We start from the raw sequence: 24,962 nt of genomic DNA on the forward strand, positions 1-24,962 counted from the left end.
GTCCTGTCCCTATTCTTTGGTCTCTGTTTCTTCTTTTGCCCTACCCAGGTACATGGGGAATTTCTTTCCTTTTGGGAAGTCTGAAGTCTTCTGCCAGCGTTCAGTAGGTGTTCTGTAGGAGTTGTTCCACATGTAGATGTATTTCTGATGTATTTGTGGTGAAGAAGTTGATCTCCACGTCTTACTCCTCTGCCATCTTGTAGATCCCCCCTCTACTGTTATTGATTTGAGTCCTCTCCCTTCTTTTGTTGGTGAGTCTGGCTAAAAATTTATCAATATTTTTTATCTTCTCAAAGAACCAGCTTTTAGTTTTGTTGACATTTTCTATAGTTTTCATTGTCTATTTTTCATTTATTTCTGCTCTGATCTTTATGATTTCTTTCCTTCTACTAACTTTGGGTTTTGTTTCTTCCTCTTTCTCTTGTTACATTAGGTGTAAGGTTTGGTTTTTTTACTTGAGATTTTTCTTGTTTCCTGAGGTAATATTGTATCCCTATAAACTTCTCTCTTTGAACTGGTTTTTCTGTGTCCCAAAGGTTTTGGATCATCTTGTTCTTGTTGTCATTTGTCTCTCTGTGTTTTTTGATTTCCTCTTCAATTTCTTCAGTGATCCATTGGTTGTTTAGTAACATATTGTTTTGCCTCCACATATTTGTGTTTTTCACACTTTATTTTCCTCTAATTTCTTTATAATCACATATCACTGTGGACCGAAAAGATGCTTGGTATGATTTCAATTTTTCTAAGTTTATCAAGGCTTGATTTGTTACCCAAAATGTGATCTATCCTGGAGAATGTTTCGTGTGCACTTGAGAAGAAAGTACATTCAGCTGCTTTTCGATTGAATGCTCTATAAATATCAATTGTGTCCATCTGGTCTAATGTTTCATTTAAGGCCTGTGTTTCCTAATTGATTTTCTGTCTGGATGATGTGTCCATTGATGAAAGTGGGGTATTAAAGTTCCCCACTAATATCATGTTACTGTCAATTTCTCCTTTTATGGCTGTTAGCGTTTGCCTTATTTATTGAGGTGATCCTATGTTGAGTGTATATATATTTACAATTGTTATATCTTCTTGGATTGATCCTTTCATCATTATGTAGTGCCCTTCTTTGTTTCTTGTAACAGTCTTTATTTTAAAGTCTATTTTGTGTAATATGAATATTGCTACTGCTGCTTTTTTAAATTTCCATTTTCATGGAATATTTTTCCTTATTCTCACTTTCAGTCTGTATGTGTCCCTAGATCTGAAGTTGGTCTCCTCTAGACAGCATGTATATTGGTCTTTTTTTGTATCCATTCAGCCAGTCTGTGTCTTTTGGTAGGAGCATTTAATCCATTTACTTTTAAGGTAATTATCGATATGAATGTTCTTATTACCATTTGTTAATTGTTTTGGATTTGTTTTTGAAGGTCTTTTTTCTTCCCTTCCTCTTTTGTTCTCTTCTCTCATGATTTAATGTCTATCTTTAGTGATATGTTTGGTTGCTTTTTCTTTTTTGTGTGTGTATCTATTGTATATTTTTGGTTTTCAATTCTCATGTGGTTTTGTTATAACATTCTGTATATGAAAAAGATTATTTTAAGTTGCTGATGTCTTAATTTCAAATGCATTTCCAATATCTTGCATTTGTACTCTCCTCCTCTCACAATTGCTGGTTTTGATATTATGGTGTGTGTGGATTATTTTTTACCTTTACTTTGTGTTTGCCTTTACTATTGAGCTTCCTAATTCATAATTTTCTTGGTTTTAGTTGTGGCCTGTTCTTTTCTACCTAGAGAAGATCCTTTTAGGATTTATTGTAACTCTGGTTTGGTGGTACTGAGTTCTCTTAGATGTTGCTTGTCTGTAATACTTTTGATTATTCCATTGAATCTGAATGAGATCCTTTCTGGGTAGAGTTTTCTTGGTTGTAGGTTTTTCCCTTTCATCACTTTAAATATATCATGCCACTCCCTTCTGACCTGTAGATTTTCTTTTGAAAAATCCACTGATAACCTTAGGGTTCCATTGTATATTATTTGTTACTTTCCCCTTGTTGCTTTTAGTATTTTTTGCCTTTAACTTTTGTCAGTTTGATTAATATGTGTCTCAATGTGTTTCTCCTTGCGTTTATGTTGTATGGGACTCTGCCCTTCCTGGACTTGAGTGACTCTTTTATTTCCCATGTTAGGTAAACTTAAGGTTATAATCTCTTCAAATATTTCTCAGGCCCTTTCTCTCTCTCTTCTCCTTCTGGGATCCCTATAACGTGAATGGTTTAATATTCTCCTTGATGTCTCTGAGACTTCCCTCATTTCTTTTCATTCCTTTTTCTTTGTTCTGTTCTGTGGCAGTGATTTCCAACATTCTGTCTTCCAGCTCACTTATTCATTCTTCTGCCTCAGTTATTCTTCTATTGATTTCTTCTGGTTTATTTTTCATTCCATTTATTGTATTTTTCATCTCTGTTTATTCTTTAAAACTTCAAGCTCTTTATTAAACATCTCTTGTAACTTCTCGGTCTGTGCTTCCATTCTTTTTCTGAGATCTTGAATCATCTTTACTATCATTACTCTGAATTATTTTTCAGTTAGTTTGCCTATATACTCTTTATTTAGTTTTTCTTGTGGGTTTTTGTGTTGTTTCTTCATCTGAGACATATTTCTCTGCAGTCTCTTTTTATCTGACTTTCTGTGTTTGTGGATTCCTTTCTGCTGGCTGGAGGACTATAGCTCCTCTTGCTTCTAGTGTCTTCCCTCTGGTGGGTTAGGTTAGTCATGAAGCTTGTGGTTGCTTCCTGATGGGAGGAAATTGTGCCTGCCCACTGGTTCATCGAGCTGGGTCTTGTCCCTCTGGTGCGCAAGGCTGTGTCAAGAGGTGTGTCTATAAGTGGCTGTGAGCTCAATATGGCTTTAGGCACCCTGTATGGTGATGAGTGGGCCTGTGTTCTTATCTTGCTGGAGGTTTGGCCTGAGGTGTTCCATCACTGGAGCCTGTAGGCTGCTTGGTAGGGCCAGGCCTTGATGCCAAAATTACAATCTCTGATAGAGTTCACACTGATCAATATTCTCTGGGGCTCCTGCCACTAGTGTCCTTGCCCCCACAGTGAACCACAGCTGACTCCTACCTCCCCAGGAGACCCTCCAAGGTCATAGGTAGGCCCACCCCTGGCTCCTATGGAGTTACTGCTTTGTGCTGGGTCTCAGTGTATGTGAAACTTTGTGCATGCCCTCCAAGAATCGAGTCTGTTTCTCCCAGTCCTATGGAACTCTTGCACTTAAGATCTGCTGGCTTTCAAAGCCAAATGCTTTGGGGATTTCTCCTCCCAATGACAGACCCTCAGGCTGGCGAGGGTGAAATGGGGCTCAGGACTCTCACTCTTGTGGGAGAACCTGTGTGATATAATTATTTTCCAGTTTGTGGGTTGCCCACCCACAATGTATGGGATTTGATTATGTCACAAAAGCTCCCCTCCTTCTATCTTGTTGTGGCTTGCTCTTTCTCTTTGAATGTAAAATATATATTTTTGTAGGTTCCAGTTATTTTTATTGAAGATTGTTCAGCAGTTAGTTGTGATTTTGGTGTTTTCCCGAGAGGAGGTGAGCTCAAGTCCTTCTATTCAGCATTCTTTGCTGGAATTGAGGAGCTGCTTTTAGTTTGGATGCTTGCTGCCTCCTTCTTTAGCATGTGCTGGCCATTATCTCCTGATATGGGGTGTTCAGGTAAAATGGCTCTTGCATGCTCCCAGGATACTGGGAGTAGGGTCTGACACCTGCTCAAGCATCTCCTATAGGCGGCTCTTCTCCACACTTTCTCAGGATAGCAGGGGCAAGGCCTGGCACCTGCTCACAGATTTCCTAGTGGAGACCACTATCTGCACCCTCCTGTGACAGCAGGGGCAGGGCCTGGCTCCTTCTTGCAGATTTCCTATGTGAAGATGCTATCCATGCCCTTTCAGGACAGTGGGGGCAGGGTCTGGCGCCTGCTCACTGATTTCCTAGGGGTGGGCACTATCTGCCTTCCCAGGACAGTGGGGGCAAGGCATGGGCCCTGCTTGAAGATTTCCTATAGACAGATGTTATCCGTGCCTTCCCGGGAAAGCAGAGACAGGGCCTAGTGCCTGCTCCCAGGTCTCATAACAGTGCTGGTGCCCAGCTCTGGAGCCCAAGATGACTCAGTGACTTGTGCCCACCCCCAGAGCTCATGTAGGTGGTGTCCTTTTGCCTGGGAGTGCTCACAGGGAAAGAAGCTCTTATGGTGGTCCCACCCCTCTCCTCATGCTCTCCCCAATAATGGCACCTTACCTCTCTGGCAGGCCCAGGCTTCTTCTAAGTTCACCATCAGTTACCACAGCCCAGTCTCCTCAGGCTGTTTCCATGCAAGCCAACACTGATCCTCTCCCTGGATCTGGTCTCTGAAGCCTGAGCTTCAGCACCCAGCACTCAGCTGCACCAACAGATGAGTGTCTCAGTCTGGGGATCACAGGGAGGCGGTGCTGAACTTCTGTGCAGGGTACTTTCCATTTTGCCTTCCACTAACCAGTTGCTGTGCTCTCCTCCTAGGCTCTGAAGCTCCACCTCCATCCAATCTCGTCTCCCCACCAGTGAGGAGACTTCCATGGGTGTGGGAGCCTTTCCTCCTTCACAGCTTCGTCCCTGTGGTGCAGGCACCATTCCAATTCCTTCTTTTTCTTTTCCCTTTACTCCTTACCCAGTTATGTAGTGGTTTTCTTTGTTTCTTTTTCTTTTTTTTTGGAAGTCTGAGGTCTTCTGTTGGCATTCAATAGCTGTTCTGTGTGAATCGTTCCACTTGTAGATGTACTGTTAATATTTTTGTGGGAGAAGATGAGCTCCATGTAATACTCCTCCACTATCTTGATCCCCCTCTCTGAGTTACTTTTTTTTTTTTTTTTTGGCTGTCATCCTTTGAATGGAGGGAGATACAAATGCATTAATGCCAAAGAATGCTTTACATACTCATTAGCATAGTGATTAATGTTAATTGAGGGATACACAATGTGTTAAACCTCAAAAACTACAAAGTTTCCTGCAACATAAGATAATGGAAATGCTCCTTCTTAAGTTTTTCCCACCACCTTTACTTTTAAAGTTCTAAATGGTATCTTGGGAACTAAAAAATAATAGGCTAGTTTCAGCTGTGGTTCAAGAATTCTAGTGAAGCTGTATGACAATGACACTGGGACTGTGAAATTTCCCCAAAAGGGCTTTCTAGATGACCACAAGTACAAACTTTAAAAGTATTTCCAGTAAGGGCTTCCATGGTGGTGCAGTGGTTGAGAGTCTGCCAGCTGATGCAGGGGACACGGGTTCGTGCCCTGGTTCGGGAAGATCCCACATGCCGTGGAGCAGCTGGGCCCGTGAGCCATGGCTGCTGAGCCTGCGTGTCCGGAGCCTGTGCTCTGCAACGGGAGAGGCCACAACAGTGAGAGGCCCATGTACCGCAAAAAAAAAAATTGTATTTCCAATAACACATAGGCAAGTTGAGTGGCTTAATAATTTAAATGCCTGGAAAGCAGCTAAGATGTCTCGTCTTAGAGAATTTTAAAACATGGTATAAGTACCATTTGTGGCCTACAGAGAAACTTTTTAAAGCATGGACATAACTTTAAGGATACCAAGGAAACATCAATAGTTTTCATAAAGCTTCAATAAACACCCCAAGGCATAAGTGTTCAAAACAGCCTATTCACTAAAATGTCACTGCATTATACTTTTAGAGGTATAAGTATGCTATGCTTGCAGTGAGAGGACATTTAATTTATGCTTAGGTGTCAAATTCATCTTTCATTTACACAGGATGCACCAATAACACTTAGGATAGTGAATAGTTCAAGTACTACATTTCCAACATGTCTTGCCTTTTGCTTTTTGATTACTCAGCACTGGGACTCTTCTGCCTGTAGTTTTTCAGAATATTTTGAAAGAGACTAGGACTACCCTGAATATAGACTTCAAGTAATATTGAGCCCTTCTGAAAGAGCTGTCTAGATACTTTAATAATAATGTTTAGAGAAGGGAATAAAGACAAAACTTGCAGTAACTGAGTTTCTTTCAAAAGAAGAAAAATAACGTTGAACCTGGCATGTAAGCTAAAATGTTTTGTAATTAATGTCAAAATTTGCCAGGATTGTTAATACATATTTTGGTAAGAAAAAAACACTATATTGGCAAGGTTAATTATTTGTGTGCAATATATTGTATATTAATGAAACAGAAGAATTCACCAGTAATGGAAGAAAACCCACAGCAAGGGAAGCATCCAAAGAAGGGCAATCAAAAAGTTAGGTAAGTTTACTAGCTTTATAATACAAAACACATCTTAATTATAGAACTATTTCATTTTTAAAACTTCAGTTTTTTAATGTACTTCTAATAACAACCTCATCTAAGGAGCCATGGAGGCTTATGAAGAAGACCTAGCCACGAAGATGCTGTGTTTCTAGTGTAGGGGTGAATTAATGCTGCTATAAGAAGAAACTGAATCACATCAGCATCAACAAACAGCCTTTTTCTTTTACACAGTAACTCATAATTTGATGACATTATTTCTCTTCATTAGTTCAAAATTAGGCAGGAAAGGAACTACATCAGACCCAGAAACACAATGATTTGGCAAGCCACAGTCAATCAGCTCATGGATTTGTGATAATCTGCAGAAAATTTGCTTGACTCTAGTACTCCATTTTTTCACATCTGTAAAGGAGTTCGATACAATCTTTTTTTTTAAATCAACTTTAAACTGCAAACAGGCAAAGAGATCACGAACTGCTGGGGGGGGGGCGCTGTAAAGGGCAGGGGGAAAGTTGTATTCCTCCTGTAGGGACCAATTAAGTAACACTTCCTTGGCCTTCTTTTGAAGTAGCCACTTGTTTTCTCCTGAGGATAACTGGCTAAAATTTCCCGTCTTCTTCCCTGGCAAGACCCAGTCAGCTGTGTTAAAGTGAAACCAGGAAGTGGCCGAGAGGCTTGTGAGCTTTTGTTTGCAAGCTCTGTCCTTGGTAAGAGGCACTTCCTTGGGACATCCCTCTTTGCACGAGGGAGTAATGAGCCACTCTGACAAGGGACTGTTGTTTATGACTTAGAAGGAATAAGCAATTCTAGAAGAAGCCATTGCCTTTGGTGCCTTAGCTTGTTCTGTTGCCTCTTTTCTGAATGGACAGGGCCACATATTCAGGGAATCTTTATGTTTCTCAGGTTCAGGTTTTGGTTCCACAGGCATACCATTTTTATCCTTTCCTTCTTTCTTCAGAACCCATTTACACAGAGCTTCCTTCTCACAAGTTTCATCACACATGCACTCTGCAAAGCTTATACAGGGCTCATTGGCTTTGCAGACCTCCTCTACTTTATATGGGTCTTGATGGTTCTGAACAAGCCAATCCTCAGTAATCACACTGGGAGCAGACATGAGTTTATTGGACTTCAAGTGGTTATTCAGGCACTTCAGACTGACCAGATTTTCAGTCTCCACACCTTTGGGCAATTGGTACAGGAATCAGGCTTGACAAGCCAATCATACACACTATAGGACTCCTGGTAACACCCGGAACAAGAGCTTAAACTTCTCACTGGTTTCACATCTGCCATTGCCAGACTTCTCAAGCTTATGGGATTCCTGGGGAGTCACCAGCCAATCAGAAAGGTCCATCTCATCTTGATCAAGAAGGCCTAGATCTCCAACCTTTTCAATTTCAATGGAGTAAGAACTGGTAGTAGAATAGCTGTTACACTTTTGGTAACTTGGTTTTTCAGAAACTTCTTATTGCTGACTCTTGTGGAGACAGTTTTCCAAGGCCTTTAGGTTGTCCCAGACATTATTGAAGAAATTGCAGGCTCTGGCAGAAGTCTGACTATTCTCTAAGGTCTGCTTTTTGGGTGATCCAGTCCTGGAGATTGGTGCTGGGTATGTAAGAAACCTGGTGACAATTGGCAGGTTTGGTACCAAGGAGCCATTTGCTGATAATGACAGCTGTGGTGCTGGATGCTGAGTTCTGCTCTGACAATGGTATATAGGCTCTTTTCTCCAGGAAAGACCCAATATTTGATGAACTAGCATGAGCCATAAAGTGCTCAGGAATTTCAATGGTCTTGAGAGACCCAAATATGGTGATAGCCTGGCGCAGGGCAGTTATGTTGGCTTCAAAGAGTAGGACAGTGGAATCTTTAGGTTTGAGGGTCAAACTTCCCAGTCTGTCCAGGCACACGGAGACTTGATTGGCTAGATCTTTGTTTTGGGTGCAATCCAGTTGATGAATAAGACAACTGAACTGGCCCAGTAACCAGTTGAGCTGCTGGGCCTGATGCTGAAGTGCCTTCTCTTTAAGCTGATAGATGAGATCTATCTTTTCATACACCCACACCTCACAGCTTTGAAGGCATTCCAGGTGATGACTTATGCAACTGTGAATCTGGGCTTTGACCTCTCACAAGTTATCTTTAATTTGCTGTTCAGCCCAGAGAACTCCACCAATAGCAAGCTCCAAGCCCCTCTGTACATCACAACACCTCAAAAGGGGTTCTCTATTACTGGAGCAGCCTCTCTGGTCCTGTGAGGTACTCATTCTTCTCCCTGTTCCATCTAACGCCAAGTAAGGCATTTCTAGTTCAAAAGCAACAGTGACTCATGCAACTTTCCAGGTTTCCCAACACTTCCTAGAAGCACAGTCACCCTAAGAAACCTGGGTCCCATCCTCCCTGGAAACCACAGCCTACCATTCACTCTCCACTTCAGAGCAGGCAAGGGCACCACTCAGTACACATGCACACAGCCCTGGCTGCAGGACCCATTCTTGGCCCAGCAAGGCAAGCCCACCCCTTGGACTCCTGCTGTGGTGCTGAGCTGCCAGAGGTAACTCACAGGCCAGGTCCCTGCCATGCCAGCTTCCTGGCAAGCAGGAGGTTGCTTTATCCAGGACTGGGGTAAGGAAGGTCCCTGAGCCTGCAGGCTGTGCCCTGCCCCTCCCATGCACCTGGCAGTGGCCCATGGGCAGAATTAGGATACTTTTATATTTCCCTTTTGATGTCTTTTCTGACCCATTGGTTCTACAGAAGTGTCATTTTGTTTTCACATATGTGTAGATTTTCCACATTTCCTCCTGTTGATTTCTAGTTTTATATCATTGTGGTCAGAAAGGATTGTTGGTATGAGTTCCTTCTTCTTAAATTTCCTAAGACTTGTTTTGTGTCCTATCACATGACCTATCCTAGAAAGTGTTCCATGTGCACTTGAGAAGAGTGCGTATTTTGATGCTGTTTTATGGAATAGTCTACATAGGTCTAAGTCCATTTTGTCTAAATTTATGGTTCAATTCCAACATTTCTTTGTAGATTTTCTGAGTGGAGACTCTATCAGTTGTTGATACTGGGTTATGAAGTCCCCTAGTATTATTGTATTGCTGTCTATTTCTCCCTTTAGATCTGTTAGTGTTTGTTTAACATAATTAGGTGTTCTGATGTTGGGTGCATGTATATTTATGATTGTTATGTCATCTTGATATATTGTCCCTTTATCATTATATAATTACCTTGTCTATTGTTACCATTTTTGGCTTAAAGTCCATTTTGTTTGATATGAGTATCTACATTTGTTTACACTTCCATGGAATATATCCTTTTATTACAGTAAGTCCCCTATGTATGAACCTTCAAGTTGTGAACTTTCAAAGATGCATACATGCCTTTGCATGTCAAATCACGTGTTAGTTAACATGTCTGGCATACACTGTCACATGTGTGCATTCTCTACAAGTGGTTGTGCTTTTGTGTACTTTACTGTACAGTACTGTATAGAGTATAGTAGTACAGTATCTTTATTTCAAGCCCAGGATGTCTGGAAGCAAGTGTAAAAGCAGCAGTGATGTAGCTGATACTGCTAAGGTGCACCAAACGATAATGGTGGAAACAAAAGTGAAAATAATTGAGAGAGTGGAGCAAGGCAAAAAGATAGTAGATGTCGCTTGTTTTTATAACATGAATCATTCAACCATCGGCACGATTCTAAAGAACAAGGACAAGATCATGGAACATGTGAAGTCTGCTGTGCCAATGATGTTGACAATAATACTGATGAAGCGTATAAAAGTGATGGAGGAAATGGAGAAACTTTTCAGAGTGTGGATGCAGGATCAGCATCAGCATCGAGTCTCGCTCAGCTTAATGCTGATTCAAGAAAAAGCTAAAAGGATTTATGAAGACTTGAAGAATAAACACGGTGAAGAATCAGAAGGCACATCTTTTAATGCCAGCCATGGCTGGTTTCATTGGTTCAAGGCTAAAGCCAACCTTCGCAATGTAAAAGTAAGTGGCGAGGCAGTGAGTGCAGATACGGTAGCTGCCCAGGAATTTCCTAAAATGCTTCAAGAAATTATTGATGAGCTGATCTCCCTCATCAATAATTTCTTGAAGCATTTTAGGAAATTCCTGGGCAGATGAAGGCATATATTTACCCAAGCAGGTTTTTAATGTGGATGAGACAGGACTGTACTGGAAGAGGATGCCACACCAAAGTTACATCAGTAAGGAGGAAAAGTTTTTGTCAGGCTATAAAGCAGCAAAGGATAGGCTAACTCTTGTTTTGTGGCAATGCTTCCGGTGATATAAAGCTAAAGCCTCTCTTAGTTAATCATTCAGAAAACCCAAGAGCCCTTGAAAACCTAGCCAAGGACTCTCTTCCTGTCATGTGGAAGAGTAACCCCAAGGTCTGGGTTACACAGGCCATTTTCCAGGACTGGTTTTTCCACCACTTTATTCTGGAGGTAGAGAAATATTGCTTGGAGAAGAATGTCCCATTCAAAATTATTTTGCTGCTCGGCATTGCTCTGTGCCACCCCCCATTCATGGGCGACTTTCATCCCAACATCAAAGTAGTGCATCTGCCACCGAATACTACATTGCTTATCCAACCTATGGACCAGGGAGTTATAGCGACTTTCAAGAAATATCACTTACGTCACACTTTTCCTCAGGCAGTAAAGGCGAGTGACGAATCAGGAACAACTTTGTCACAATTTTGGAAGGACTATAACATCTACAAGGCCATAAAAACATTGACTTTGCTTGGAATAAGGTTATGGCTGTCACCATGAATGGAGTTTGGAAGAATCTTTGCCCGCAGTTTGTTCATGATTCTCTTGGATTTGAGATGGTGGATGCGGAGTCCAAAGAGGTTTTCATCAATTTAGTGACCTTCAGTGAGAAGCTGGAGATAGATGTGCAAGAGGACAACTTCATTGAACTCCTTGTTGTGCAGCATGAGGAGCTTACTACTGAAGACCTGATGTAATTGGAGGCCCAAGAGAAAGGATGAATAGGGACAAGAAGAAGAAGTAACTGAAGATACAAAGAGATTCACGACACAGGAAATGGCAAGGGGATCTTCTTTATTTGAGGAGGCACTGTTAGTTTCTCAGGCACAAGACCCAAATATAGAATGGTACACGAAGGTTGCAGCAGCTGTTCAGAATACAATCCACTGATACTGTGTCATCTATGATAAGAAAAAAAGAGTTACTACCCAGACATCACTGGATCATTTTTTCAGGAGGGTAGATAGAGTTGAATCCAGCAAGGAACCAGAAACTGTGCCATCAATGTCAGGCCTGAGTGAAATTGCAGCTTGCCCTCCGTCTCCTGTTGCTGACAATCCTTCAGTTCTACCATCTCCCAACTCCTCTCCCTCCTCCAGTCAGTAACTATTCTTGCCTGTTCACTCGATGTCAGTCCCTGTATGCCAGCTGTTGTGCTGTACTACTGTACTTTTCAAGGTACTGTACTGTAAGATTAAAAATGTTTTCTTTATTTTTTGTGTTTGTTTTTTATGTATTATTTGTGTGAAAAGTATTATAAACCTATTACAATACAGTACTATATAGCTAATTGTGTTAGTTGGGTACGTAGGCTAACTTTGTTGGACTTATGAACAAATTGCACTTATGAATGCACTCTCAGAACGGAACTCATGTGTATGTAGGGGACTTACTATACTTCACTTTGAGTCTATGTATGTCTTTAGAACTGAAGGGTGTCTCTTGTGGGCAGAATTTAGTTGGGTCCTGTTTTTCTTATCCATCTAGCCATTCTGTGTCTTTTGATTATTAATTCAATCCACTTACTTTTAGAGTGATTTTTGATATGTCAGGACTCACTTCTGCCCACTGATTGTTTCCTGGGCTTTTTAAATTTTCACTTTTTCCTATCTCTGCCTACCTTTGTCTTTAGTTGTAGAGTGGTGTAATTAAAAGTGGACTTGAAGGAAACATTAAGCTACAATGCTTAGCAAACTGACATAGGCCTCATCTCTACAGTATATTTTGCTATTAAATGGCTTGCCACAGCAGCATCAACAGCATTTTTCTTCATATTATGCCAAATTCAGAGCAGTAATGTGTATTTGAAATCAGACCCTGTATTTTACTTTGCTGTTTTAGAAGATAGCCGAATCTTCTGCCTTGGGCCTACCTCAGTGTAAGATTCAGATAAGATTAACTCTCTGATTGGCTTTTCTATATATTTTATACTTTTGACCTCTTCTTTAAAATCTTTATTTAGCTTTTGAGTAATCACTCTTATGACTCACCTACTCTCAGTATTTTTGTAGGTCTTTCTTCTCCATCCACACGTAAAAGTTGTTTTTCTCCAGGGTATTGTTCTTGACCTTATTCTTTTATCTTCACAATATGAGTGTTTTAACTCACACTCACAGTTTCCACTATAAGTTACATACTAATAGACCCTAAATTTATATACAGGCATACCTCAGAAATATTTTGGGTTCAATTCCAGACCACCACAATAAAGCAAATATTGCAATAAAACGAGTCACATGAATTTTTTTGGTTTCCCAATGCATATAAAAGTTGTTTATACAATAATGTAGTCTAAGTGTGCAATTAAATATATGTTATTGCTAAAAAAATGCCAACAACCACCTGAGCCTTCAGTGAGTCAAAGTAATAATATCAAAGGTCACTGATCACAGATCACCATAACAAATATAATAATAATGAAGAAGTTTGAAATATTGTGAGAATTACTAAAATGTGACACAAAGATATGAAGTGAGTAAATGCTGTTGGGAGAATGGTATCAATAGACTTGCTCAAAGCAGGTTTGCCACAAATGCCATGCTGCATTGTAAAAAATGCAATATCTGTGAAGTGCAATAAAGCAAAGCATAATAAAATGAGGTATGCCTGTATCTTGATCAGGTCTCCTGCGTGAAGTTAATTCAGTCAAATGCAAACCTAACTTTTTAATCTAAAAATTCATTAGGTTCTTTAAATTTAGTGTATATAAAGCTGAACTCATAATCTCTTTCAAAACTATTCATCCTCTTAAACACCTTTTCTTAGTTAATGGGATTATCACCTACCAAATTCCCAAAAGGAATCAGAAATCTGGGAGTCATAACCATCGCATCTGTAGTTTTTCTTCTCAAACTTCACATTTAATTGGTCATAAGAGCTAAGAATCTACTATATATATATATATATATATATATATATATAGAGAGAGAGAGAGAGAGAGAGAGAGAGAGAGAGAGAGTTACATATATATATATATATATATATATATATATATATATATATATCTTTTTTTTTAAAACTTCCCCATTGACACTTTTTTACCCCTTTAATTTAGGTTCTCTGTATTTCTTGCCTGGATGATTGCAGTAGTCATCTAATTATTCTGGATGTAAACTCTCCACAACTTTCCCATACTCTTTAATCTTTCCTTCATACTGATTCCAGAGTGATGTATCTAAAATAAAAATCTGATTTATTCTCATGCTTCAGTGAATCATTTCCTACAGAATAAAAATTGAATTTTTTTACAGAATAAAAATTGAATTATTTTATCATAGTCATTGCTCCATCCATACCATGGTATTTATAGTTCCCCAGAATTCACCATACAGTTTCAAGCCACAATGATTTGTGAATAGTTGCCTCTGTGAGTATTCATTCATACTCTTCTATATGCCTATCTGCTTGCATGATTTTGTACCCATCTTTCAAAATCTACTTGGTATAGTTTCTTTTGTGAAATCTTGACTGCCTTTAGTGAATCTCTACTTTCAAGTACACATTTGACTTGACTTTAAAGAATATTTTGAAGTTGAAAAAAGACAAATTTTAGAAATATTGTGAATGAAGCATGGTGGAAAGTAGTTAATACAACGCTGTACTAAGACTTAAGAAATCCATTCTTAGTTCTAGGTCTGCCAGAGAATATATATATATATATATATATATATATATATATATAAACTTAAGTCATTTAATATCTGACTTATTTTTCCTATCTGAAAAATATTAGTGTTGAACTAAATGGCCTTAAAAGCTCTTGCAATTTTAGCATCATTGATTTTGTAGGTCCTGTTGGAAATGGGGTGTAGGTAACTTAAGTTGAAACTGTAGAGAACTACAAGGATCTGAAGAGGTTTCAACTTTAGTGTTTAGCTGAGTACTCATCAGCATAAGAGAGAGAGAAAACTATACAAGATTATGGAAAGAACTACCTACAAAGATAGAATAGTGATTGTAGTTTACATGGTTTATGGAAGTGTTCATTCTGTCCCCAGCTAGAGTGGAATTCCTTGTGACATACATGACAATCTTTAGAAAAATCAGTCTTGGTGAAACTAATGACAGACTAAATGCTGCTCTAGTCCTTCCTAACAAATTAAAATTAAGACCTGAAAATATAACTCTTTCCAAGTAACATAAAAGCATTATTGAATAAAGATGAAGATTATTTACAAAGAGAGTGACGTCAGCATCATGGAAGCATGAGACACTCTTTTTTCTCTCCCCATCAATCTACAACCAACAAAAGTGTCTCTGCCCAACACACAAGTATTCTGGAGAATTCCCCACATCTGTACATCTAAAAGTGGGTGTACTGGAACACATAGAGGAGGTGGGACCAAGGGAGATAGCAGAGATGGTACCTGTGATGGTGGACCCCTGGCTATGATAGCTGAGCCCACAGCCCTAGAGAACACAGTAGCAGCAGGGGATAGACAGAGTGGCACACACAACTCCAGCCTCCCAGCTGCAGCATCACCTGTGGCCACAAGGAACAGAGCAGCAGCAGCAGCTGGGCCTGCAATCTGTCTATCTAACTAAAGAGGTGCCCATGACTCTGCTCTCCTATCCCCATCATAGCAGTGGCACCCATGAACCTGACAATACAAGGTATGGCAAAGATACCCATGAGCCCAGCTCCCCCTCAATCATCCCTCTCCCCCTGCAGCTGTGGAGTTGTGACACAGGAGATCCTAGATGCAGGAAACTGGCCATCCTTGTGCCCAAGGCAGCAAAGCCAGCAACAACAGCAGTGACACTGGCAAAAAGTCACCAGCAACCTTAGAAGCACAAGCAGTAAAGAGACCACCAGACAACACCTCTGAAAGAGGAGCTAGAGGATCCACTTTCTAGGGGGAGATCAAGGTGATAAAGTGGGATGACACTGAACTCACTCTCTCCAAAAACACATCAGAAATACATCTACATGTGGAGAAACTCTTGCTGAAAACAAGCTGGAGGCTGGCAGAAAGGCTATTCTATAACCAGGACTGTAAAGAAAGATACACAAAGAGTCAGGTAGGAAAGGAGAAGTGATCAGGTCAGGACCTGTGCCCCTAGCTGGGAACACAGAAGAGGAGGGGGATATCTCAGGCTTGGGAGTCCTCACTGGGGAGTAAAAGGTTTGAGACACATAATGGTCACCCCAGACCTGGGGTCCGACACTGGCAAGACCAGTCCCCTTAGCTGGTTTGCAAGCCAGTGAGGCTTACTAGAAGGCTGTAAGGAACTGAAAGTCTGCTCATGAACAGAACATGCACAGGCTTGCTTATTCCCAGGAATGAGGAAGAGGAAACAGACTAAAAATGGCCTGGGGCTCTGGCTGGTTTCACAGGACCAGCCCAGCATGCACCCTAACCCACACTGAGTGTCTGCTCTAGTCCCTCTTGCTCCAGTTCAACTCTCTATCAGAGCAAAGGCTGCCATTGCCAAGGAGATTTTACACTGGGGGGAACAGAGCTAGCTCAGACCTGGCCCTGCCTCTGAACAGGGCAATGATTGCCATTGCCAGGGAACATTCAGAATCAGCAGATTGGGAGCTACCTGAGACTCTGACTGGCCTGCTGGGACCATCCCAGCACCCTGGCCTGCACTGAGCACATCCTCCAGTACCTCTTCCTCTGGCTTTGCTCTCTGCTGGAGTGAATGTGCCATTGCTTGGGGAGGGGGTACATGCACTTGGAGGAAACAGAGAAAGCTCAGACCTGGCCCTGCCTCTAAATGGGGTGAGGGCAGCTGTTGACAGTGATACACAGAGGCAGAAGATTGTAAACTACCTAGGGCTCTGAATGGCTTGCTGGGACTATCCCAGCATGCACCCCAGCCCACAACAGGTGTGCACTCGAGCCCCTCTTGCTCCAGCACTACTGTCCACTAGGGAAGTAGTGCCCTTGCCAAGGGGAGAATGCACACTTAGAAGGAATAGAACCAGCTCAGAACTATACCTCATGACTTCTGATCCAACATTTGAGGCCAGACTCCACCCCTGATAGGGCAGTGACAACCATTTCACAGAGGAGAAGTCCTAGCTCACACATGGCTCGGGTTTTAACCCTTCCATTTCCAGCCCTACCTCCTACCAAGGTGGTAGCTGCCAGCACACCACAAAGAACGATGTGACCCATGCTCACTTTAGATGCAGCTCTCCCAACAAAGGCACTGGACAAATGCAGACTTCATAGGGACACTTCCACTCAAAGACAGCCCTTTAAGACTGAGATAGGTAACTGTTTATTTTCATAGAGACAGAGAAAGTTAAACCCAATGAGAATATGGGATTTTGTTTCAAATGAAAGAACAAGGGGGAGTTCCCTGGTGGTCTAGTGGTTAGGATTTGGCACTTTCACTGCCATGGCCCAGGTTCAATCCCTGGTCAGGAAAATGAGGTGCCACAAGCCATGCAGTGTGAGGAGGAAAAAAAAATCAAGGAAAAAAAACACTAACAAACAGAGATAAATAATTTAACTGAGGGCTTCCCTGGTAGTGCAGTGGTTAAGAATCCACCTGCCAGTGCAGGGGACACAGGTTCAAGCCCTGGTCCAGGAAGATCCCACATGCCACGGAGCAACTAAGTCCATGTGCCACAACTACTGAGCCTGCACTCTAAAGCCCATGATCCACAACTACTGAGCCAACGTGCCACAACGACTGAAGCCCACATGCCTAGAACCTGTGCTCCACAACAAGAGAAACCACCACAATGAGAAGTCTGCACACTGCAACAAAAGAGTAACCCCCACTCACTGCAACTAGAGAAAGACCATGCACAGCAATGAAGACCCAACACAGCCAAAAATAAATAAATAAATTATTTTTTTGAAAAAAAATAATTTACCTGATAAAGATTTCAAAGCATTAGTAATACATATGCTAACTGAACTTAGGGAAAAAATAGATGAACTAAATGAGAATTTTAAGAAGAATCTAGAAAATATAAAAAGAACCAGTCAGAAATGAAGAATACAGTAACTGAAATGAAAAACGCACTACAAAGAATTAGCAGACTAGGTGACATAGCAGCATTGTTCTTAATAGCAAAGATATGAAAGCAACCTAAGTGTCCATCAACAGATGACTGAATAAGGAAACTGTGGTTTATATCATATATAAACATATATGACCCAGCAATAAAAAAAGAATGAAATTCTGCCATTTAAAACAACATGGATGGACCTGGAGTGTATTATACTTAGTGAAATAAATCAGACAAAGGCAATTAGTGTATGTTATCACTTACATGTGAAATCTTAAAAATAAATCAAGCTACTACATAAGAACAGAAACTCCCAGACACTGAGAACAAACCTGTGATTCACAATGGGAAAAGGTATAGGAGAGGGACAAGATAGAGGTAGGGGATTAAGAGGTACAAACTACTATATATAAAAGAAATAAGAAGAGGGAGTCAGATAAAGGTAGTGAAATGGGAGGACATGGAGCTCACCTCGCCCCCCATATACACATCAAAAACACATGTACATGTGGAACAATTATCATGGGAAAAGAAAAAAAGATGAAAATGACATAATTCCTATATACCCAAAGCTGCAAGAAAGATTTCCATGCAACTGGGTAGGATGGAAAAAGACATAGGGTTGGTTCTTCTGCCCTTGGGAAAGATCTGAAAGGAAGAGAAAGTACACATGGGCAGACCATTAGGGAGTGAGTAGGTTGAGCCAAAGACTGCATGCCCCTGTCCTGGGGTGCTATGCGAAGGAGACAAGACCCTTGGCTGCTAGAAGTACTTAGACGGTTATAAGTGAGGGAAAAGGATAGACTCCACTTGCAAATAGAATGTAAGCACTGACCTGACAATAAATAGGGTGTAGAAAACTTTGTACTAGTGGTTGACATATCACCTCACTCCCCAATCAAAGGGGTGAACACCCTGGGGCTGCTATTTCCACACTGAAGCTTGGCATGCGTTCTGGGCTACCCAGGCCCTGGAAAAAAGACTTGGTCTAGCTACACATGGACAGACCAGAGACCTGGTGTGTGGTCAAGTGGATCAGTGCTGGCCATTGTTGGCACTTACTAAGTGGTGCCTCAGGAAACTCTGTGACTTCCACACATTGCTCACTGCTCCCATATGAGAAACAGCTCTGATCCCACCCACTCTAAGCCACAGATTGGTACTGGATCTGGGGAAGACAGGTCCTTGGAAAAGGTGGGCTCTAGGGACAGAGAGGAGGCTGGGGTCCTGGGTTGTTGTGTGGGTGAGGTGACAGCAACCAATGTTGGCACTGACTCAATCAGCACCACAGAAGCAGCTCAGATCTCAGAGAGAAGTGCAGCCAATTCAGTTCCTGCTACCACAAGGCCCTGAACACAAGCCCAAGCCTAGCAAATGCTCCAACTCTATCCACTCCATACCACAGCATTGCACCATATCTGGGAGGCCCAGAACAGGGAGAGGGACACAACATTGGGCTGCATCTGAGTGGAGTCATGGAGACTTACACAGACAATGCATCAGACCTCTGTGAGCACACAAGCCTCACTTAACATCAGCACTCCCCTCTTTGGAGAAGCACATGCACTCAGAGGAAACAGAACCTGCTCAATCCCGATCCTCAGGGCTTCTGCTATAGCAACTGTGGAGTGGACCCCACCCCAACTGAGAGGGTGGAAACAGCCATGGAGCAAAGAGGAAGTCCTGCCTCATACCCTGCACAGACTTTAGATCCTCCAACACCAACCACACTCCCTATCAAGGTGATAGTGCTCAGCACATCCTGAGGAAAGACATGGCTGGCGTTCACATCAAAACCAGCCTTCACACAAAGATATTGGACACATGCAGTCTACACAGGGACACTCGCACATGAAAACATGCCTTCAAGACCACAATAGATAACTGTTTCACCTAAATTCATTGAGGCAGAGAAAGTTTAGTAAAATAAAAAGGCACAGGAACAACCCCCAATTAAAAGAGCAAGAGGAAAACCCTGAGAGACTAAATAAAGAAACAGAGATCATCAGTCTACCAGACATTGAGTTCCAAAAAGAGGTGATAAAAATGTTAACTGAATTAAGAAATGTGACCAATATAAACACAGATCATTATAACAAGACACTATTAACTATAAACATGACCCAATCAAAAATAGATAATTCAATTTCCGAGATAAAAAGTAATCTACAAGCAATGAATAGCTGGTCAAAAGACGCAGAAGAATGAATAAGTGATCAGGAAGGCAGAAAAAATGAAAATCACACAATGAAAAGAGCAGACAGAAAAACAAATGAAAAAAGCGTGAAAGCAAGATACAAGATCTATGGGATAATATAAAATGTACCAGAAGGAGAAGAGAGAGAGAAGGGGATTAAAAATGTATTTGAAGAAATTATGGCTGAAAAATTCTGAAACCTAACTCCTGAGGAAACAGATATTGAGGTACAGGAAGCACAGAGGCTCCCAAACAAAATAAAACCAAACAGACCCACACCAAGACATATTATAATTAAAATGGCAAAAAGTTGAAGATAAAGAGAATATTCTAAATGCAGCAAGAGAAGTGCAAAGAGTCATATACAAGGGAACCTCTATAAGGCTATCAGCTTATTTCTCTGCAGAAAAGTTGCAGGACAGAAGGGTGTGGCATGATATATTCAAAGTCCTGAAAGGGAAACCCTGCAACCTAGGATAGTCTACCCAGCAAGATTATCATTTAGAACAGAAGGAGAGATAAACAACTTCTCAGACAAGCAAAAAATAAAAGACGTCATCAATAATAAACCTTCCCTAAAAGAAATGTTGAAGGGTCTTCTCTAAATGGAAAACAAGCTGGAATCTATAGAAAAAGGAAAATCCCAATAGGACAGGCAAATATATAGTAAGGCTTGAAGATCACTTGAACAAGGCAGTACATAGATTAAAAAACAACAAAAAATTTGTAGGAGATATTATAACTACAAGAAACAGTAAAAGGATAAGCATGAAGATGTAAAATAGAACATGAAAGACACAAAATGTAGGGGAGGGCTGTAAAAAATGTGGATCATTTAGAATGTGTTTGAGATTAAGTGATTACTAGTTTAAAGCAAGTAGATATAGTTACAGGCCAACATACATAAATGCCATTGTAACCACAAACCAAAAACCTACAATAGATACACACAAACAAGAGAGAAAGGAACACAAGCATTCTACTCAAGAAAATCATCAAACCACATGGGAAGAAACTAAAAGAAGAAGAAAAGAACAGAGAAGCACTACAAAAACAAAACAGAAAACAAGCGACAAAATGGAAATGCATTCATACCTGTCAGTAATCACCTTAAGTGTCAATGAACTAATGCTACATCAAATGATATAGAGTGGCTGATTGGATAATAAAACAATACCTGCTAATTATGAGGCCTCCAAGAGTTTTACTTCAGAGTGAAAAACACACACAGACTGAAAGTGAGGGGATGGAAAACGATATTTGATGCAAATGGAAATGAGAAGAAAGTGGGGGTAGCAATATTCATATCAGACAAAATAGACTTTAAAAGAAATGATATAATGAAACACAAAGAAGGACATTGTATAATGATGAAGGGATCAATAAAAAAGAGGATGTTACACTCGTTAACATACACACACCCAAAACAGGAGCACTTAAATACATAAATCAAATGCTGACAGACATAAAGGGAGAAACTGACAATAAGACAATAATAAGAAGAGATTTTCATAGCCCATTGATGATATAGCAATGGACATATCATCCAGACAGAAAATCAATAGGGCAACAGAGGTCCTAAATGACACAACAGACCAGTTGGACGTAATTGCTATCTACAGGACACAACATCCAAGAAAAGCAGAATACACACTTTTCTCAAGTGCACATGGAACATTCTCCAGGGTAGAGAACATACTAGGTCACAAAACAAGCCTCAGCAAATTTAAGAGGAAAGAAATTATATCAAGCATAATTTCTGAACACAACTGAATGAAACCAGAAATCAACTACAGAAAGAGAAATGGAAAAAGAACAAACACGTGGGGACTAAAAAAATTTTCTGCTACAAAACCAATGTAAACAATGAAATCAAACAAGAAATCAGAAAATACCTCAAGAAAAACAAAAATGAAAACACATTATAAAACCTATGGGATGGAGCAAAAGCAGTTCCAAGAGGGAAGTTCTTAGGGACACAGGATTTGCTCAAGAAACAAATAACATCTCAACTAAACAACCTAACCTACACCTTTAAAAGAATCAGGAAGAGAAGAACAAACAAAGCCCAAGGTCAGAAGAAGGAAAGGCATAATAAAGATCAGAGAAGAAATAAAATAGAAACCAAAAAAAAAAAAAATAGAAAACTCAATGAACCTAAGAACTTTTTTAAGAAACATAAACAAAATTGACAAAACTTTAGCCAGGCTCACCAAGAAGAAAAGAGAGGTCCCAAAAAACAAAAAAGAAATGAAAGTGAAGAAATAACAACTGATACTACAAACAAAAGAATAATAAGAAAATATTATGAACAGTATGTGACAAGAAAATTGGACAACCTAGAGAAATGGGCAAATTTCTAGAAACATTCAGCCTGCCAAGACTGAGTCAGAAAGATACAGACAATTTGAACAGACTGATCACTAGAAGTGAAATAGAATCTGTAATAAAAATAAATTCCCTGGAAACAAAAGTCCATGACCAGACAGCTTCACTGTGGAATTCTACCAAACTTATAATGGAAGAACTCACACCTATCCTTCTCAAACTATTCCAAAAAAATGAAGAGGGAACACTCCTAAATGCATTCTACAAGACAACCATTATCCTGAAAATGAAACCAGAGAAAGACACTGCAAAAAAAAAAAAAAGAAAGAAATTTACAAGCCAATATCTCTGAAGAATATAGATACAAAAATCCTCAACAAAACATTGGCAAACCTAAATCAACAATGTATAAAAAGGATCATACACCATGGTCAAGTGGGATTTATTCCAGGGATACAAGCATGGTTCAATATCCACAAATCTATCAATGTGATACATCACAGTAACAAAAGGAAGGATAGAAATCACATGATCATCTTAATTGATGCAGAAAAAGGATTGGAGAAAATTCAACATCATTCACAATTAAAAACTCTCTTCCAACTGGTTATAGAGGGAACATATCTCAACATAATAAAGACCACATACAACAAGCCCCCAGCCAACTCAATACTCAATGGTGAAAAGCTGAAAGCCTTCCTGCTGGATTTAAGAACACGGTACATATGCTCACTCTCACTACTTCTATTTAACACAGTATTGGAAGCCTGAGCCACAGCAATAAAAAAAGAATAAGAAATTAAAACGGTCCAAATTGGAAGGCAATAGATAAAATTGTCACTATTTGCAGATGACATGATATTCTGTGTAGAGATCCCTAAAGTTTATACCCAAATATATTAGAACTACTAAATGAATTGAGCAAGGGTGCAGGATATACGATTAGTATACAGAAATTTTTGCATTTATATACACTAATAATGAACTATTTGAAAGGGAATTTCTTAAAAAATTAGTTTTTAAATTACATCAAAAATATACCTAGGAATAAACTTACCCAAGGAGGTGAACATCCTATACCCTGAAATCTATAAAACATTGACAAAAGAAACTGCAGATGAGTCATTGAAATGAAAATATATCCTGTATTCTTGGACTGGAAGAATCAGTATTAGTTAAGTGGACATACTATCCAAAGAAATCTACAGACCTAATTCAATTCCTATCAAAATACCCAGGACATTTTCCAGAGCACTAGAAAAACTATTGCTAAAATTTATATGGGACCACAAGAGACCCCAGATTGCCAAAGAAATCCTGAGAAAATTAGAACAAAGTTGGATCTATGTCTCCCAGACTTCATAATTTACTACAAAGCTACAATTATCAAAAATGTGTGGTACCTGCAGAAATACAGACACCTAAATAAATGGAACAGAAAAGAGAGCCCAGAAAACAGCACATACAGTTATATCAATTAATCTGTGACAAAAGAAGCAAGAATATTCAATGGGGAAAAGACAGTCTTTTCAGCAAATGGTATTGGAAAAACTACATAGCCACAGGTAGAAGAATGAAATTAGAACATTCTCTAACACCTCACACAAAAATAAACTCAAAATGCATTAGAAATCTAAATGTAAGACTGGATACTATAAAACTCCTAGAGGAAAACAGGCAGAACACACTCTGACATAAATTGCGGCAATACTTTTTTTGGATCTGCCTTCTAGAGTTGTGGAAATAAAAGCAAAAGTAAACAAATGGGACCAAATTTAACTTAAAAGCATTGGCACAGCAGAGGAAACCATAGACAAAATGGAAAGCCAACCTATGGAATGGAAGCAAATATTTGCAAATGATGAAATTGACAAGGAGTTAATATACAAAATATACAAACAGCTCATACAGATCAATATCAAAAAAGAAACAACGCAATCAAAAAATGGACAGAAGACCTGAATAGACATTTCTCCAAAGAAAACATACAGATAGCCAGCAGGAACATGAAAAGCTGCTCAATATCACTTATTACAGAAACACAATTCAAACTCAATGAGGTATAACCTAACATCAGTCAGAATGGCATTCACCAAAACGTCTACAAATAATAAATGCTGTAGAAGATGTGGAGAAAGGGGAACACTTGTATGCTGTTCATGGGAATGTAAATTGATGCAGCATCCATGGAAAAAAGTATGGAAACTCCTTAAAAAACTAAAAATAGGACTACCGTATGATCCAGCAACTCCACTCCTGTGTATACATCCAGAAAAAATAAATACACTAATTCAAAAATACAATTGCACACCAATGTTCATAGTAACACTATTTACAATGGCCAAGATATGGAAGCAACCCAAGTGCCCATCAACAGATGATAGGACTAAATACATTAATAATGTAATATTATATATTATGTATTATATTATATATTATATATATACACTAATGTATATATTAGAGTATATATATATATATTTATATACAAGGAACTATCACTCATCTATGAAAAACACTGAACACTGAAATACTGCCATTTGCAAGAATGTGAATGGACCTAGAGAATATTATGCTTAGTGAAATAAGTCAGATAATGACAAATACTATATGATATAACTTATATGTGGAATCTAAAAAATAATACAAATGAATATACATACAAAACAGAAACAGACTCACAAAAAATGAAAACAATTTTGTGGTTATCAAAGGGGTAGGGAATAGTGGAGGGACAAATTAGGGGTATGGTATTAACAAATACAAACTACTATAAATAAAATATATAAGCACCAACCTGTATTGGAAGAGAATTTGGAAAAGAATAGATACATGTACGTGTATAACTGGATCACTTTGTTTTATACCTGAAA

The 24,962-nt window shown here is 39.6% G+C and overlaps 1 pseudogene across 1 annotated transcript; it reads right to left on the reverse strand.

Moving 5' to 3' along the window:
• Positions 1–6,692: 6,692 nt before the first annotated feature.
• Positions 6,693–8,566, reverse strand: LOC307180307 (nuclear receptor coactivator 4-like; annotated as a pseudogene). Its single transcript has one exon. The product of its transcript is annotated as a nuclear receptor coactivator 4-like (transcript).
• Positions 8,567–24,962: the final 16,396 nt, after the last annotated feature.

The sequence above is a fragment of the Stenella coeruleoalba genome (assembly GCF_951394435.1).
Source record: "Stenella coeruleoalba genome assembly, chromosome: X".
Taxonomy (NCBI): domain Eukaryota; kingdom Metazoa; phylum Chordata; class Mammalia; order Artiodactyla; family Delphinidae; genus Stenella; species Stenella coeruleoalba.